This window comes from Oreochromis aureus, linkage group 17 (genome assembly GCF_013358895.1).
Source record: "Oreochromis aureus strain Israel breed Guangdong linkage group 17, ZZ_aureus, whole genome shotgun sequence".
NCBI lineage: Eukaryota > Metazoa > Chordata > Actinopteri > Cichliformes > Cichlidae > Oreochromis > Oreochromis aureus.
The window spans coordinates 29,875,913-29,891,545 of record NC_052958.1 but is presented as its reverse complement, the minus strand read 5'-3'; positions in this window follow the sequence as shown (position 1 = coordinate 29,891,545).

Sequence of the window (15,633 nt, the reverse complement as noted above, 5' to 3'; positions counted from 1 at the left end):
AAGCCACTGAAACAACTGGTGTCCTCCTCCCCTATCACAGAAACACACACTGGTCAGCATCCATCCTGAATAACAAGGAGACAAAAAAATATAAATAAATAACCCACACACATCCACACACACACACCAACAGTCAAAAGAATTGTGACCTGTCCTTTTTAGACTTTTAAACACTAACCTGACATGCCACCAATCCAATTTGTGTCAACTGCGGTCCCTCCACCCAGCCCCCCTCGACAACAACAACAAAGACAGCAATTGGTGCTGACAGCAGTCAGGAGAATACTTACTTGACACATTGTCGTAACCTTCCCTAAAACAAATGTCACCGTCGATGGCGGGGCTCATCTCGGCTGACACAAGCCATGTCCGGTCTTTCAGCAGAGGCATTTAAAAAGCAAAGATGACACACAAGCAGGAAGCAGGGCAGCAGAATTCATTTAAAGCCTACAAATAGAATTGTGAAATTGTGTTTCTGATTTCCTTCAGGTTGATTGTTCATACCGTGATTTGCTTTTTTTATTTTCGGGGGGTTTTTTGTGCGTGTGCGCTCCTGCTGAAACATGTTTGTCCAAGATAAGGCCATACAAGAAAAAAGGCATATATTTGGGAGAGACTTTTGATAATGTATAATTGAGAAAATAACATACTTGGACAAACCTTTGAAAATGTTTCTCATAAATAAAGGAAAACATTCTGCTATTAAGTGCAGCATCAGTGAGAGACCAAAAATATTAGAACACATAAATGCACACACAGAGGTGAACATTTAACATTTTTCAACTGTAAGCAATGGACATGGATGTGCTTTAAATGGAAAATAATATAGTACAGTCTGACATACAATGCTGCACAAAACTCCTGAGCCATGCTTAATTTCTTTAAAATTTTCTTTAAAAATTTACTAGAGAGTCTGGCTTCTTGGAAGAAAAACAAAAAATGGTCTTGAGCAATATTTCTCCTGGTTTTTCTGAACATCTTTCAAAGTGTTCTGTCGTTTTCAGTCCAGTCCTTGAACCTCAGCATTGTTTCAGTGTTTTATGGTTTTTATACCATTTAACACTGACCTATAAATCATTCAAGCATAAAAACATATAACTCAAGGGATGAATCAGTATTGTCCATCCATCCATCCATCCATCCATCTTTTTCCGCTTATCCGGGGCCAGATCGTGGTGGCAGCAGCCTAAGCAGAGAAGCCCAGACCTGTCTCTCCCCATCCACCTCCTCCAACTTGTCCAGTGGAACACCAAGACGTTCCCAGGCCAGCTGAGAGATATAATCTCTCCAGCGTGTCCTGGGTCTGCCCTGGGGCCTCCTCCCAGTGGGACATGCCCGGAAAACCTCACCCAGGAGGCGCCCAGGAGCCATCCTTGTCAGATGCCCGAACCACCTCAACTGGCTCCTTTCGATGTGGAGGAGCAGCGGCTCTACTCTGGCCCCTCCCGGATGGCTGAATTTCTCACCCTAGCTCTAAGGGAGAGGCCAGCCACCCTTCGGAGGTAGCCCATTTCCGCCACTTCTATCCGTGATCTCATTCTTTCGGTCACTACCAAAAACAGCTCGTGACCATAGGTGAGGGTAGGGACATAGATTGACCGATATATTGAGAGTTTTACTTTAACACTCAGCTCTTTCTTTACCACAACAGACCGGTACAGCGTCCGCATCAGTGCAGCCGCAGCACCAATCCGTTTGTCGATCTCCTGCTCTCACATCACTCATGAACACGACCATGAAATCTTCCACTGGGGGCAGGAACTCATCCCTGGCCCGAAGTGGGCACTCCACCCTTTTCTGGCTGAGAACCATGGCCTCAGATTTGGAGGTGCTGATTCTCATTCCCACTGCTTCACACTCGGCTGTGAACCCTTCAGAGCGAGCTGGAGGCCATCACCAGATGAAGCCAGCAGAAACACATCATCTGCAAAAAGCAGAGATGAGATTCTGAGACCACCCAAGTGAAAGCCTTCCACCACTTGGCTACACCTAGAAGTTCTGTCCATAAAAATTATGAACAGACTCGATGACAAAGGGTACTATTACAAAAATGCAACATTTGTTCCTATTTAGTTGAATCTCATAAAAATGTCAAAGATAACAGATATATAAGTGCTCACATAGAGTAGAAAATATAAAACTGGTTTATATTTGGAGCTTGTGTTTTTGGCTCAGTCCAGTGTTTGAAAGGTTTATGGTCACGGCTTTCAAAAAAGGGCTTTCTCAGAAGCTTAGTGTTAGCAAATCAAAAAACAAGCCGTGAGCATTAGACTTCTTCAGAGCTGCCCTGCATATCAAGCAATCACACACACAGCAGCCCCTGCTGCAAGGTCATTTGTTGAAGCGATATATATTGTTTAGAAACATAATTTTTAACAAAGCAAAAACAGCACATGCTAAACCAAAACAGATAGAATAGAAGAGGGACAGATGAGAACAGGTGTAGTTGACATGTAAATGAAATCAAACCACAAAAATATAGATGCATATTTGTACACATACATTTACCTATATGTAGTGGCAATAATTGGACCCTACAGAGGTTGCACAGTACAACTCATCCATATTAATACTGTAGAGGAGCTAGACAGGGCTGTAGAAGATCCTTAACCCATCATATGCTCCTGTGCGAAGGAGGAACAGGATGAACACCCCCCAGAGCTACAAAATGACCTCAAGCAGGTCACTGATGTGAGTGTCTCTGACTAAACAATCAGAAACAGACTTCATGAGGGTGACCTGAAGGCCCGACATTCTCTAGTAGACCCTGTGATCACAGCCCAGCACAATGGAGTCCAACAGGCATTTCCCATAGAATACCAGAATTGGCAGGTGACCCACTGGTGCCCTTGCTTTTCATAGATGGGAGCAGGTTCACCCTGAGCACATGTGACAGATGTGAAAGGGTCTGGAGAAGTTGCGGAGAATGTTATGCTGACTGTAACTTTGTTCAGCATTACCAGTTTGGTGGTGGGTCAGTGATGGTCTGGAGAGGCATTTCCTTGGAGGGACATGCAGACATCTACAGGCTAGGCCACTGCACCCTGACTGCTTTAGGAATCAGGATGAAGTCCTTGGACCCGCTGTCAGACCCAACGCTGGTGCAGTGGGCCCTGGGTTCCTTTTGGTGTACGATAATGCCCAGCCTCATGTGGCAAGAGTATGCAAGCCGTTCTTAGAGAAGGGAGGAAATGATACCATTGACTGGCCTCCACTCTACCCTGACCTAAATCCATTAGAACACCTCTGGTCCATATGATGCATCTACACATATACATATCTAAAAACATATAGATGAATATCTGCATATGGATCAAGGTAATTTTGGAACCCCCTCTGCATTTTAGTGCTGCATCTTGAAACAGTGTAAAGTACAGTAATTTAGGAGAGGATATGTAGGGCAAACCACACAAAGAGATGACAGTATTGCTGGTTGGAGGTTCCAATCCTCATTGTAAAGGAAACTATTTGGTTAAAAACAAGACTCTACAAAGTTCAGAAAAAGCCAAAGATGTGCATAAAATTCTAACCCATGCACCAGTTGGCCAGATGTTTTAGTCTGAAGCACATAGACTATCCTGCTGGTAGCACTAGAGGCAAGTTGAAAGTTATTGGCTGGAAAGAGTGATAGAGTCTGTTCCAGTACTTTATCTACATCTCTCAGTGAGTATAGCAATGATTACATTAACAAAAGTTATATGTTAAAAAGAAAAAAGAATGATGTGGAAATGCTTACATTAAACTGAAAAATATTAGCAAGTATTATATTCGGCCTTCGGAGTCTTTACTGCCAGCAGAATCTCACAATTTGTTTGGCTTCCACCAACTAAACACAAAAACGCTTCATTATTCCATGATTCAGTGTCAAACCCCCGCCTGACTTCCTTCCTTTTAATAAATTTTTTCGTGTGAGGTAATTTGCATTTCAAAACAGTCTCACTAAATTTCCAGAGACAAAGCTGCGCCAAAGAAAACCAAAAAAAGAAAGAAGGCAAGAAAGAAAGAAAAGCCGATGCTGTGCGTGATTGCACCCTCACAGCCAATCGGCGACCTGACTCATGAGTGTAATCAGGAAGGGCTGCTGGATCTGCTGCATCCTGCTGGCGAGCCAGTGATTGTCCACTGAAGGCCGGGTGGGAGTTGGGAGGAAGTCTGGGATGGTGGGGGTGACTTTGTGGCTGGCGAGATTCCTGTCAGCCTCCTGCAGAACCTTGTGGACTGATTACACGTCCAGGAAAATGCATGCGGCAAATGGATATTAAATCAGCACAGCTTATTGCCATGCCAGTATAGGACCGACCCTGAGCATGGGCAAAATGCATCTGCAGCCAGCCCCTATAAACAGGCAGTGGGAAGAATTACATTTCTATGGGGGCTCCAGATGAGTTAGGCGATCTTTCTTTCAAAGGCAATGATTAATAGTGATGGTACCATAAATTGCTTCGTATGAGAATCGGTTGTTTTGCACTTGGAAGCCATTCTGTGCTGTTTGAGGTCAGCGGTTGGATAAGCCTTCCACAGTAATAGCACAGATCCAGTGAAATCCACTCATCCTTCAGGAGAGCTGGTGCCGATCCATCGAAACTTATTGCCATATGCCGTGCACTGATTTTTAAGTCCTTTGGTGTAAAATTAAGCTCCCAGAGACCAAACAATACAAAGAGAAATCTGGCAGGAGTATCTCATTCTATCTCTAACCCAGCATGCTCTTACAGACTGTCTGCTGTCATCTGTACAAAGAAGTCTATTTTTGGACGTGCGCAGGGATATAGTTGAGTCTGGTCCCCAGACCATTTTCTGACGTCTTTCACTTCTTACAGTGTTTATTTAAGAAGTGCATGTGCCAGTCTGAATTATTGGAGTCATATAAAGCACTCCAATATATTAGGAAATCTACTATCACCAAAGAAAAAAATAATAGCATTAACTAAGAAGAAAGCCAGTCTTCCCTTGAAATCTAGCCAATTTCCTTATTAGGGCCTTTTGTCAAAAGTTGTGTTTTATGTTTAGTATTTCAAAAATTCATGAAGTCATGGAGACATCTGTTTGTACTCCATTTGTTAACAAATGGCTTTTTGAATCCATCTACTTTAAAGTGGTTGTTTTGTGCTTTTTTAAAGTAACAGATAAATTAGCTGATTTTTTAATTAGGCCTTTTTTACTTAAGGGTTTTTTCTAACTACAAACCATTTTGTGTTGTTCAAGTTTTAAAAAAAAGTTTTTAAATGGCCGTGTTGGTGGAGGAAGTCAGTGAAAGAACTGTTCTGTGTGTGATTAGGAACCTTGCTGCATCAGGAAGTTCCCTTATTTAGACTCCATCCTTTCTGTGTGACTTCACATGTTCTCCCTGGACCAATGTGCATTTCCTCATGCATTATTCCGACTTCCAGGCACAGTCCAAAGACATGCAAGGTCCAAAAAAATGCAGATGCATCATAGTATAGTTCGTTGATTTTGTGTCTACGTAGATGAGAACAGATACAGGAACTCTTTCCTCTCACAACACCTGTGTTTATTTTGTTTAGATTTATTTATTCTATTTTTTTTATCTATTCCACCCCTTTACTTTCTACTTATGTTTTTTTTTAACCTTATTCTGCTATTTTGTTTTGTCATTGTAACTCTACGTAATTTAAGTGTATGTCCTGCATTGCTTTTTGTTTTGACTGCTGTAACTCATTCATTTCATTCCCCAGTTGTGGGAATAAATAAAATATTTATAATCTTAAAAACCATTCTAACCTCTTTCAGTTGTATAATGTGCTTTTTTCTTGCCACTATGGGGCAGAAAAACATCAAGCTGGAAGGAGAGACCACCTATACAGTATATCCACCCATCCATCTATCCATCCATCCATAAGTTTAAAGGACTTGTAAAGTCCATTCTTCTATAGAAGACAGTTGGAACTCAGCTGAAGTCAGGCCAACAGAGAAGTGTTCATTTGTCAGATTTTGCTGGTCTCCATTCATTTCAACCTAAATCTTGCTTTTCAGCTTTTAGATATTCACTTAATGCTGTTTACTCCCAGTGCCATCACGTGCTTGATAAGCATCTGACTGTTAATTACAAGAAAAAGCCCCGGTTTTCCATGCAGCTGAACAAAATCTCAGACGCTCCACAGATTCATGTGATTTGACCTTTCTAACAAAAATACTGACTGATGCAAAAAGGTTGATAGGATTTTCATATTTGGAAAACCTCATTACTGCAGATTTTGGAACAACTATTGGCTCATAAAAGTCTCGGAGCTTTTCTGGCTGTAGCTTCGACTCAGCTTTGAGTCTTTTGGACATGATCTGGCAGACTTGGACTGAACCCAGGCCCTCCGCACTGTAGCCAGTCCTGACTGACAGTTTTATCAACACATAAAAATTGAGAATCTGACTGCAGCCAAGCTCCAATCCTGACTGAAGCCCGCATAGAGTGAAAAAAACCCACAGTGACACACTCTTTACTTATCTGTATGATAGGTGTTATAGATTTTAGTGTTAGCTCATTGATTAACTGCCTAAAAATTAGTTATTATACACTATGGCAATTGTCAGTTAGGCAGAAACTCTACAGCACTCAATCAAACTATAGCCAAGAGCCACACTTTGATCAATGAAGACTGCAATTGAGATTTTTCTCTACTATTGGGTTATTTGGCCTGAAGCAACTGCTAACTGTAAAGAAAATATAATCGTGTGCAGAATGTGCAGAGAATCTCACAAAGCAAACAAGTAAAAGCTCTCCCCCAAAGCAGCTATTAATTCACAAGTCATTTTTCAAAGCTGGCAAAGATAAAAGTATTTTACAAACATTCAGGAGTGTGATTTCATCTGGGCTTAATGGTGGTCGGTTTGATTATATAACCTCAGTTCCAAAAATCTGGGACGCCATGGAAAATATAAATACCATCAGAATGCAATAATTAACAATAATTTAATTCATACAACATGGAAAATATGTTCAGACATTTCATGAAAATATAAGCTCAGTTTGAATTTGATGCCATCAACACATCTAAAAAAAAGAAAAAGTTGGGACGAGGCCACCAAAAGGCTGAAGAAAAAAGGGGTACTAGAAGGAAACTGCTGGAGGAACATTTTGCAGCTAGTTGGGTTAATTAGCAACCTGGAATAAACTGTGTTTATCAGTGCGTGCTCTTCAATTGCAAAGGTTTTGAATATCTGATCATCTGTTTATAAATTCATCAAAGATTTGGAGAATCTTGAGACAGCCAAAAATCATTATTAGATATCTGTGATCTTCATTCCCACCAGCAGCACCACATTAAAAGCAGGCATGATTCGGTCATGGAAATCACTGCATGCACTCAGGAACACTTCCAGAAATCACTCTCTGTGAACATAGTTCACTGTGCCATCAGCAAATGCAGATTGAAGCTCTATGTGAACGTGATCCAGAAAAACAGCCATGTTGTCTGGGCCAAAGCTCATTACAAGTGAACTGAGGCAAAGTGCAAAAATGTTCTGTAGACAGACAAATCGAAATTTTACATTCTTTCTGAAAAACACAGACTCCTCTCTGGTCTATAGGAGAGGAACCATCCAGCTTGTTAACAGAACTCAGGAAAGGTGCATACAGAGCAGCCCATACAGACGATGTCTTTTCATTGTCTTCTGTATCAGCATGACAATGCTAAACCACATACTGAAGCTATTACAGCAGCATGGCTTCAAAGCAAAGGAGTCCAAATGCTGAACTGGCTTGTCTGCAGTCCACACATTTTACCTACTGAAAACATCTGGAAAATCAAGTAACAAAAAGTATGGCAATGCATATCCAGGACTACTGAGCACCCAGAAGAAAGACAAGAAAGGGACACCATTCCTCTCCCAAAAATCTTCTATGTGATATACTTGAGGTCGCCAATCAAGACTGATCTTACATTTTTGCCAGAGTGCTGAAGAGGAGGAGCAGTTTGTGTCAATGTTGTAGACGTAAAATGAAATGCACATGCTTTTTGCCTTTATTGGATAGTGAGAGAGCGGACAGAGATAGGAAAGTGGAGAGAGACAGGGGAGGCTGTGGGTCTGATTCAAACCCTGGCTGCTACTCTTCAGCCATGTGGCATGTGGTTGCCTGCCCACCCACTAAGCGAAACTGAGACCCTGAAATGTACATTTCTTATAGTTGTGGATATACTTCCTCAGAAGGAGACATTGTCTGGGAATGGTCAGGATAGTTGTTATCCCCATATTTAAATGAAAATGTGTCTCCTCTATTTGGATCATGGCTGGTTTTCCACTCAAAGCAACGATTTGATTGTTGGCATGGTCCTACAACATGAACTAAAAATAAGTATAGCTCAACCTCAAGTCACACAGTTTTTACAGACTGAGATCATGACTTAAACTGAGATGGCACAGATGTCCTGTTTTAACATTTTTTTCTGCACTGCAAATCGCTCCTGTTTCATGCTTATGCAGCACTGACTGCCATGTAGTAGTACACCAGAAGGACTCATATGTAATGAGATTTTTATGTAGCTCTCCACTGATTAAAAAGTCTGGAACAATTACATAAGTTGTTCTTTTGTAACTGCTGATAAGATCATTACAATTCACTTGGCTGGTTCTGGTGTTGCAATGCTCTTTTGGGAACAAATGCCTTAACAAAATAGTTCCGTTAGAATTGTTATGCTCAACAAAAATGTAAGAATATAAGAAAACAAGACATGTTGAACCAAACACAACAATGACAAAGTGTAATGTCTCATGTGTTTTATTTCATCTGAGCTTGCATTTGACCTGATTCAGACTAGATTTTTTATTATGATCTATAAAACCTTAAAAGTACATCTTAAAGGGTGTACTTGCTTTATACCATGGCTGTATGTCCTCCAGCTGGATTGTAAATACGTTGCCTTTGTCCAACATTGCAAGCAGAATCAGGTGTATTTGCAACAGGTCCACTGAGACGATCACCAGCTGATGTATGTATCCTGGAATAGCCTCCGACCCCACGGGACCCTGACAAGAAACAAATGACACAGATAAATGAAGTCCATTGAAACAGATTTGTATCTCAAATAATGTTAAACAAGAAGAAGCAGAGTTAAAAATGTACCCCATGCTGACTCTAATTTGTCAGAGTGAAGCATCAGCGGACTAATGACAATGAGATGTGTGATATAGATCACACTAATGGCTTCTCATTCTTTTCTAAAAAGACAAATTATCAACGGCGGCCAAAGTCTATTCTCTGGCTTCTACTGTCAGATTTTAAAGCTCCTCTTAAAGTGCCCAGAAATAGTCGAAACTATGAAATGTCCATGTAAGGCTTTTCTGCAGTTCATTGTCTTGTGTTGTGTCACCAGCATCCTGCAGTTAAAGTTTACAATGGCAAGCATATTTATGGTGCTTATGTAAACTTGTATAAATCACACTATGCCAAGGGATTGTTTATATGTGTTGGTGGCCATTCCATCACATATGTCTCATAGATTTGATTGGTCTATACCATTCAGTGGTGCAAATCCATGTACCGACAGTTTGTCATCACATGGCAGCATTTCACTGCAGCTTGAAATGATTGCGGATGCCTCATTTGCCAGCCTGTTTACATGTGGGGGGAGAGCACATTTTCCTGTATGTGTCTGAAATGATAAATGAATTAAGCTTTTTTAAATTCATGTCACTTTTAAGTGTTCAAGCTGATGATTATCACATCCTCTGGCCAACAGCTCTTTAGACAATTCGGCCATGCTTTCTACAGCTGTACTTGGAAAATATCACAAGACTGCTGCATCTAAACCAGTGTGAGCTAAGATGCTTTTATGATGCTTAAGAAGTCCAGTAATAAAAATGTGCTTTCTATGTACATAACATTAATGCATTTAAGGTGTATGTGCTTGTTAGTGGTAACTATTAGTCAGTGAGAAACAGTTCTTTTCTTGCATTTTGACCAACCTTTGGACAATGTACAGTATGGACACCCCAGGTTATGTTGACTGAATGTTTCAAAGATGATCTTTGGGAAGGATGATAATCTATGCATTGGCAAACTACTGACTGAAGATGATAGACAATCAGTAAAGAAATCCTCAAAATGACTGTCTTATACCAGTCGGCCACAAAATTAAAACCATAGATGGGTAAAGTGAGTAAGTTCCTCTTGTTTAAAGGCACCTATCAAAAGGGTGGGGTATATTAGATAGGGAGCAAACAGGAAAGATAGCAGTGTAAGGATGTGAGTGACTTTGACAAGGGTAAACTTGTGACATGATGAATGGCACAGTGTTCCTACAAAAGTGGTTCAAGAAAGGACAGCCAACATAATGGTGGTACGATCATGGATGTGCAAGGCACAATGAAACATGGTTTCACTCAAATAGAAGAGTTTTTGTAACACAAATAGATGGAAACTTTACCTTTCACAGTACCCACAAAATTTTTCAAGTATGAGATATTTGTTGAACGCCCAAGTGAAGAACATAGTAACTCAGAATGAGCCTTTAATGGTGATTGTTCGCTACTCGGGATCAAACAGGGAATGAAACATGGCAATCAAAATACTAGACATTGCCAGAAAATACAGAATCACTGGGAGATACAAATACACAAAGAAACTTTGTGGTAAGTTATACAGAACTGGGGTTTACACAGTCATGACAGATGAGGGCAACAACAAACAAGGCTATAAGGTGATCGGGGAAATGGAAAACACCAGGGAAACTCAGATGCACCCATGTTCAGTTACTTTCTGAATTCATTTTGCTAGTCTTTAGTCTCACATTTAGTTTTGTTTCCTGTGTCTCATCTTGCATAACTGCTTTCAGCTAACACAGAAACATTGACTTGATCCGGAGAATACAGGAGGTCAGGAAAATAAACTCAGGGAATCAACTAAAAGGATAACTATAATTGCAAGTTACAAAAGAAAACAAAAGCTAACTGAGAATGGGAATAGCGTCATGGAAATAAGGTTATAAGGTTAAGGTTTTTTATTACCGTAGTTTACATTCACCCGAAGGCTCACCCCGCCTCCACTTGCAGCATCATTTCAGACGTAGTGCAGAAGCTGCAGGCGCTTTCTCCTGACGCACCAAACTTTATAATGGGGGATTTTAACCATGTCTCCCTTAAATCAACTTTGGGCAATCTGTATCAATATGTATCCTGTCCTACCAGACGGGATAAAATGTTGGACCTTTGTTACGGATCGGTGAAGAATGCTTATAAATCCCTCCCGCTTCCTCCTCTGGGATCTTCTGACCATAACTGTGTGCATCTTCTGCCCATCTACAAAACTGTCTTAAAATGAGAGAAGACAAAGACTAAGGATGTTGACATGTGGTCAGAAGAATCTGTGCTTACCTTGCAGGAATGTTTTAAGTGTACAGATTGGGAAGTTTTTATTCAGTCTTGTGGAGATGATCTCGACGCTTTGGTGGATGTTACTAGCTCTTATGCAGTATTTTGTAAAGACATGATTATACCCCGTAAGCGCGTTAAAGTCTACGCTAACAATAAGCCATGGGTCACTAAAAGCGTCAAATCCTGTTTAAGGAAAAAGAGACAGGCCTTTAAAGAGGGGGCTGTTACTGATTTTCAGACAGCCACCAAGGAACTGAAAATCGAGATCTTGAAAGCAAAACAGAGCTACAAAAACCTTCTTGAAAGCAAATTTGCTGCAAAAAATTTTGGGTCTGCCTGGACTTGTATGAAAACCATAGCAGGGTTTCAAAATCCCCAGAGCAGTAGTCAGGTCATTTTAGACGGTTTTAATTCAGACAGAGATTTTGCAAATGCTTTAAACATGTTTTATGCTCGTTTTAGTTCTTCTGATTTTAGCAAGGATATTTTGGAACTGAAACAGAAACTGAGAGATACTCAGCACTTTATCATTGAACTCAGCGATGTTAAAAAGGCCTTTCATACAGTCAATGTGAACAAGAGCCAGGGTCCTGATAACATTAGTGGCTGCCTAATTAAATCTTGTGCTGATGAACTCAGTCCTATATTTCAGGTTATTTTTAACAAATCCTTGCAAACACAACATGTGCCCTCTCTTTGGAAAGATGCAGTCGTGGTTCCTGTCCCTAAATCTAGTCGTCCAAAAATTCTAAACGACTTCAGGCCTGTTGCCCTCACTTCAGTTGTAATGAAAGTCTTTGAAAAAATCATCAGAAATGTGATTATGAAAGAGACTGAAGGTCAGCTGGATCCAATGCAGTTTGCATATAGGCCCAATAGAGGAGTGGAGGACGCACTTTTGACTTTACTAAATCTAATTCTTAAACATGTAGAGAGTAAAGGGACTTTTGCAAGACTTCTTTTCATTGATTTTTCTTCGGCTTTTAATACAATACAGACCCATATTTTAATTAAAAGACTTTTAGAACAGTTTGAAATCAGGAAAAACCTGGTGGGCTGGATTTTAGATTTTTTTAACTGACAGGTCACAAAGAGTGAGAATAAATGGGGTTCTGTCTGACCCAGTGTTCTCCTCCACAGGTTCTCCTCAAGGGTGTGTCTTATCGCCCCTATTATTCACTCTCTATACAAATATGTGTCAGGGCAGACATGAAAACAGGGTCATTATTAAATATGCAGATGACTCTGTTATTGTCAGCTTACTGAAAGAGGGTGAAACTAACCACGGTCCAGTCATTGATGACTTTGTTCAGTGGTGTGAGGAGTCTTATCTCCAGCTGAACATATCTAAAACAAAAGATATGGTTGTTGATTTTAGGAAACAACAAAACGGGCATGGAGTCACTTTAATTAAAGGTCAGAAAATAGAGCAAGTACAATCATATAAATATCTTGGGACCATAATAAATGAAAAACTGAACTTTGATCAAAATTGCAAATCAGTTTGTAAAAAGGGTCACCAGCACCTTTATTGCCTTAGGAAACTTGTTCATTTCCACATTGACCAAAAAATTTTAACTTTGTTTTATCGTTCTTTTATTGAGTCTGTTTTATCCTTTTATTTGGTGGCATGGTTTGGTCAGACCTCTGTCACAGAGAAAAACTCTCTAAATCAGATAGTGAGATGGTCCAGTCGTCTGATAGGTGAGCCACAGTCTTGTTTAGCCTCCCTGTACTCCAAGCAGGTACAGAGGATGGCTTTATCAATCCTTAAAAATGGTTCCCATCCTCTAAGGCAGGGGTGTCAAACTCAAATACACAGTGGGCCAAAATTCAAAACTGGAACAAAGTCGCGGGCTAACGTTAATATTTATTGAAATATATTTATTCCTCCAGATATAAGAATGAATCTTTTCTTATGGACTCAAACACATTTTGCTGAAAAACTGAATATGGAACAAGCAAAGCTTAATACTAAACAATATATATATTAGCTGTATAATACCAGTAGGCCAGCTCTAATAGTAATTTGGTATGGCTTCGTGGGCCAAATGTAATTAGGCTGCGGGCCAAATTTGGCCCGCGGGCCAGAGTTTGACACCTATGCTCTAAGGGGTGAATTTCAGCTTCTTCCCACAGGACGGAGGTTTCTATTTCCGAGATGCAGGACAAAGCGTTATAAAAATAGCTTTGTCCCCGTTGCTGTCACTGAATTAAATAAGAACTGTTTTTGATTCGAAATATTAAAATTACTATATATGTGCCACAGTGAGCTTTATATATTTACTAGGTATGTGTGTTTTTAAAGGGATGCCAAATGCTGTCATTTTTCTGTAAAGCAAATTTACCTTGCCTTTGGGTATAAATAAAGTTACCTTGACCTTGACCTTGAGAATATGAAACTCCAAATGACAGGAACAAATAAGAAACTAAGCAGATTCCTTGATGGCGGGGGCCTCTATCAGCAGGTTAGGTTGCCCTGTCACACTGCAAAAAAAAAAAAGTTGGAGGAACATGATAAGAAGTTCTCATTTGATAACGCCTCAGTTCCAGACATCTGCGGGATGTGATGTAAAAACAAGTACTCCACGACAACTTGACCCCACAGCTTCCAGGACTTAAAGGATGTGCTGTTTAAATGCTGGTGTCTAATACCACAGGACACTTTCAGAGGTCTTGGGGAATCCATGCCTCAGTGGGTCAGGACAATTGACAATTGGCGACTTTGAGGAGGACCAGTACCACATTAAAGTTTGTTGTGGTAATGTTGCAGCTGATTGGCTGGTGTAGTTAGACAACTCTCTTAGTCTGCCATCTATCAATGCTGCGAGCAAGTGTTTGAACCGTAATGCAATTCTCCACTTTCTTTCATAACCTTTTGGTTCTGTCCCTGGATGTTACCCACTCCAGGGCAAAACTGTTGATGTCTTTGATGCTGTGAATCCGTGATGCATTTCTTCCTCGGCTTTGAAGGAATGAAGGCATTTGAAGTGAAGAACTCCTGTGCTGCCTCGTCACGTATCTTTAGATTTGTTTTTTTATTCAGCCTGTGAGCCTAGCACAGACTAACACAGCAAATGCTTCCCATTTTGCTGTTACAGTTAATCCTGAATTAACTCCTCCTCCCTCTCCTGTGTTTGAAGAAGGAGGGGGAACAGAAATCTTTGAGGATATAAAAGAAGCCATGCATCCATGCCAGGTTTTATGGCTGTGCTCTACAAACAGAGTGTGAGACCAGAAGAATATTATACTGTCTTTCCGCTGATTTCTTTGCAAACATCCCAGGTTGCATCTTTTTTGGCTTCAGATTTATTGGTAACCTCAAGGCATTTGCAGTGTTTTAGAGAGAAGGTCAACAATTCCTCTACATGCAAGCACCTTGTGACAGTGGGGAGGAAAACCAGTGATGATGGCTCTCTGCTTCAGCAGGTTAAGGTAGTGAGGAGTAGAAATGGGTAGAGAGGAGAGCAAAGGGAAAGCTGTGTATTTAAGGTAGCCACACTATTGGATGAGCATATCTGACAGTGCTGTGTCGCTGTTGTTCCGACATCATAAATGAAACAAGGTTATTAGAGTTCACTTAAACTAAATTTAAAACAAATGGAACATTGTTCAAAGCTTCTTCAGACTGACATATACCGCCCAGGTCATTCTACGTATAACAAACATTCTTAGCAAGTAAAAATCAAATGCAATTAAGAAAAAGAAAAAGAAAAAGCAAACCCACACTAAATGACACTAAAGTAAAATGAAAACAGCAGTTTTCCAGGAAGAGCACAGCAACTGACCAATCGTGTTTTCATGATGTAATCACCTTGAGACTTAGTTTTCCTACATGGCCCTGGAGAAAGATCAGACTGCAGCACACAGTTAATGACTATATTTCAGTCCTGGCCATTATTAACAATATTACATTTTGCCATTCCTGTCAGAATATGTTGCTGTTCTTTTAAGCTGACTACAAACACCTGTGCTTTTGAGCACTATCATCTTCAGTGGGGAGGATGCTTTTCAGTTTGAAAGTGTGCGACCAGCATGGGACAAAAGCTCCACTACAATTATCAGGAGACAAGGGAGCAAAAACTAACATAACAAATATAAAAAGAGCCCTCCGTATATATCTTAAATGATGGCTTCAGTTAACAGTAGATGGATTAATTGAAAGACCAGATGTATCTCTCAGGTCCTGTGTCAGGTCTTTGCTGGATTTTTTCCCCCCTTAAGCACCTGACTTTCAGATACTGTTCATCTGTTGTAGATTGTTTTCAAGACCTGGAATTTTTTTATTTTATCCCTCCACTAGTCCAG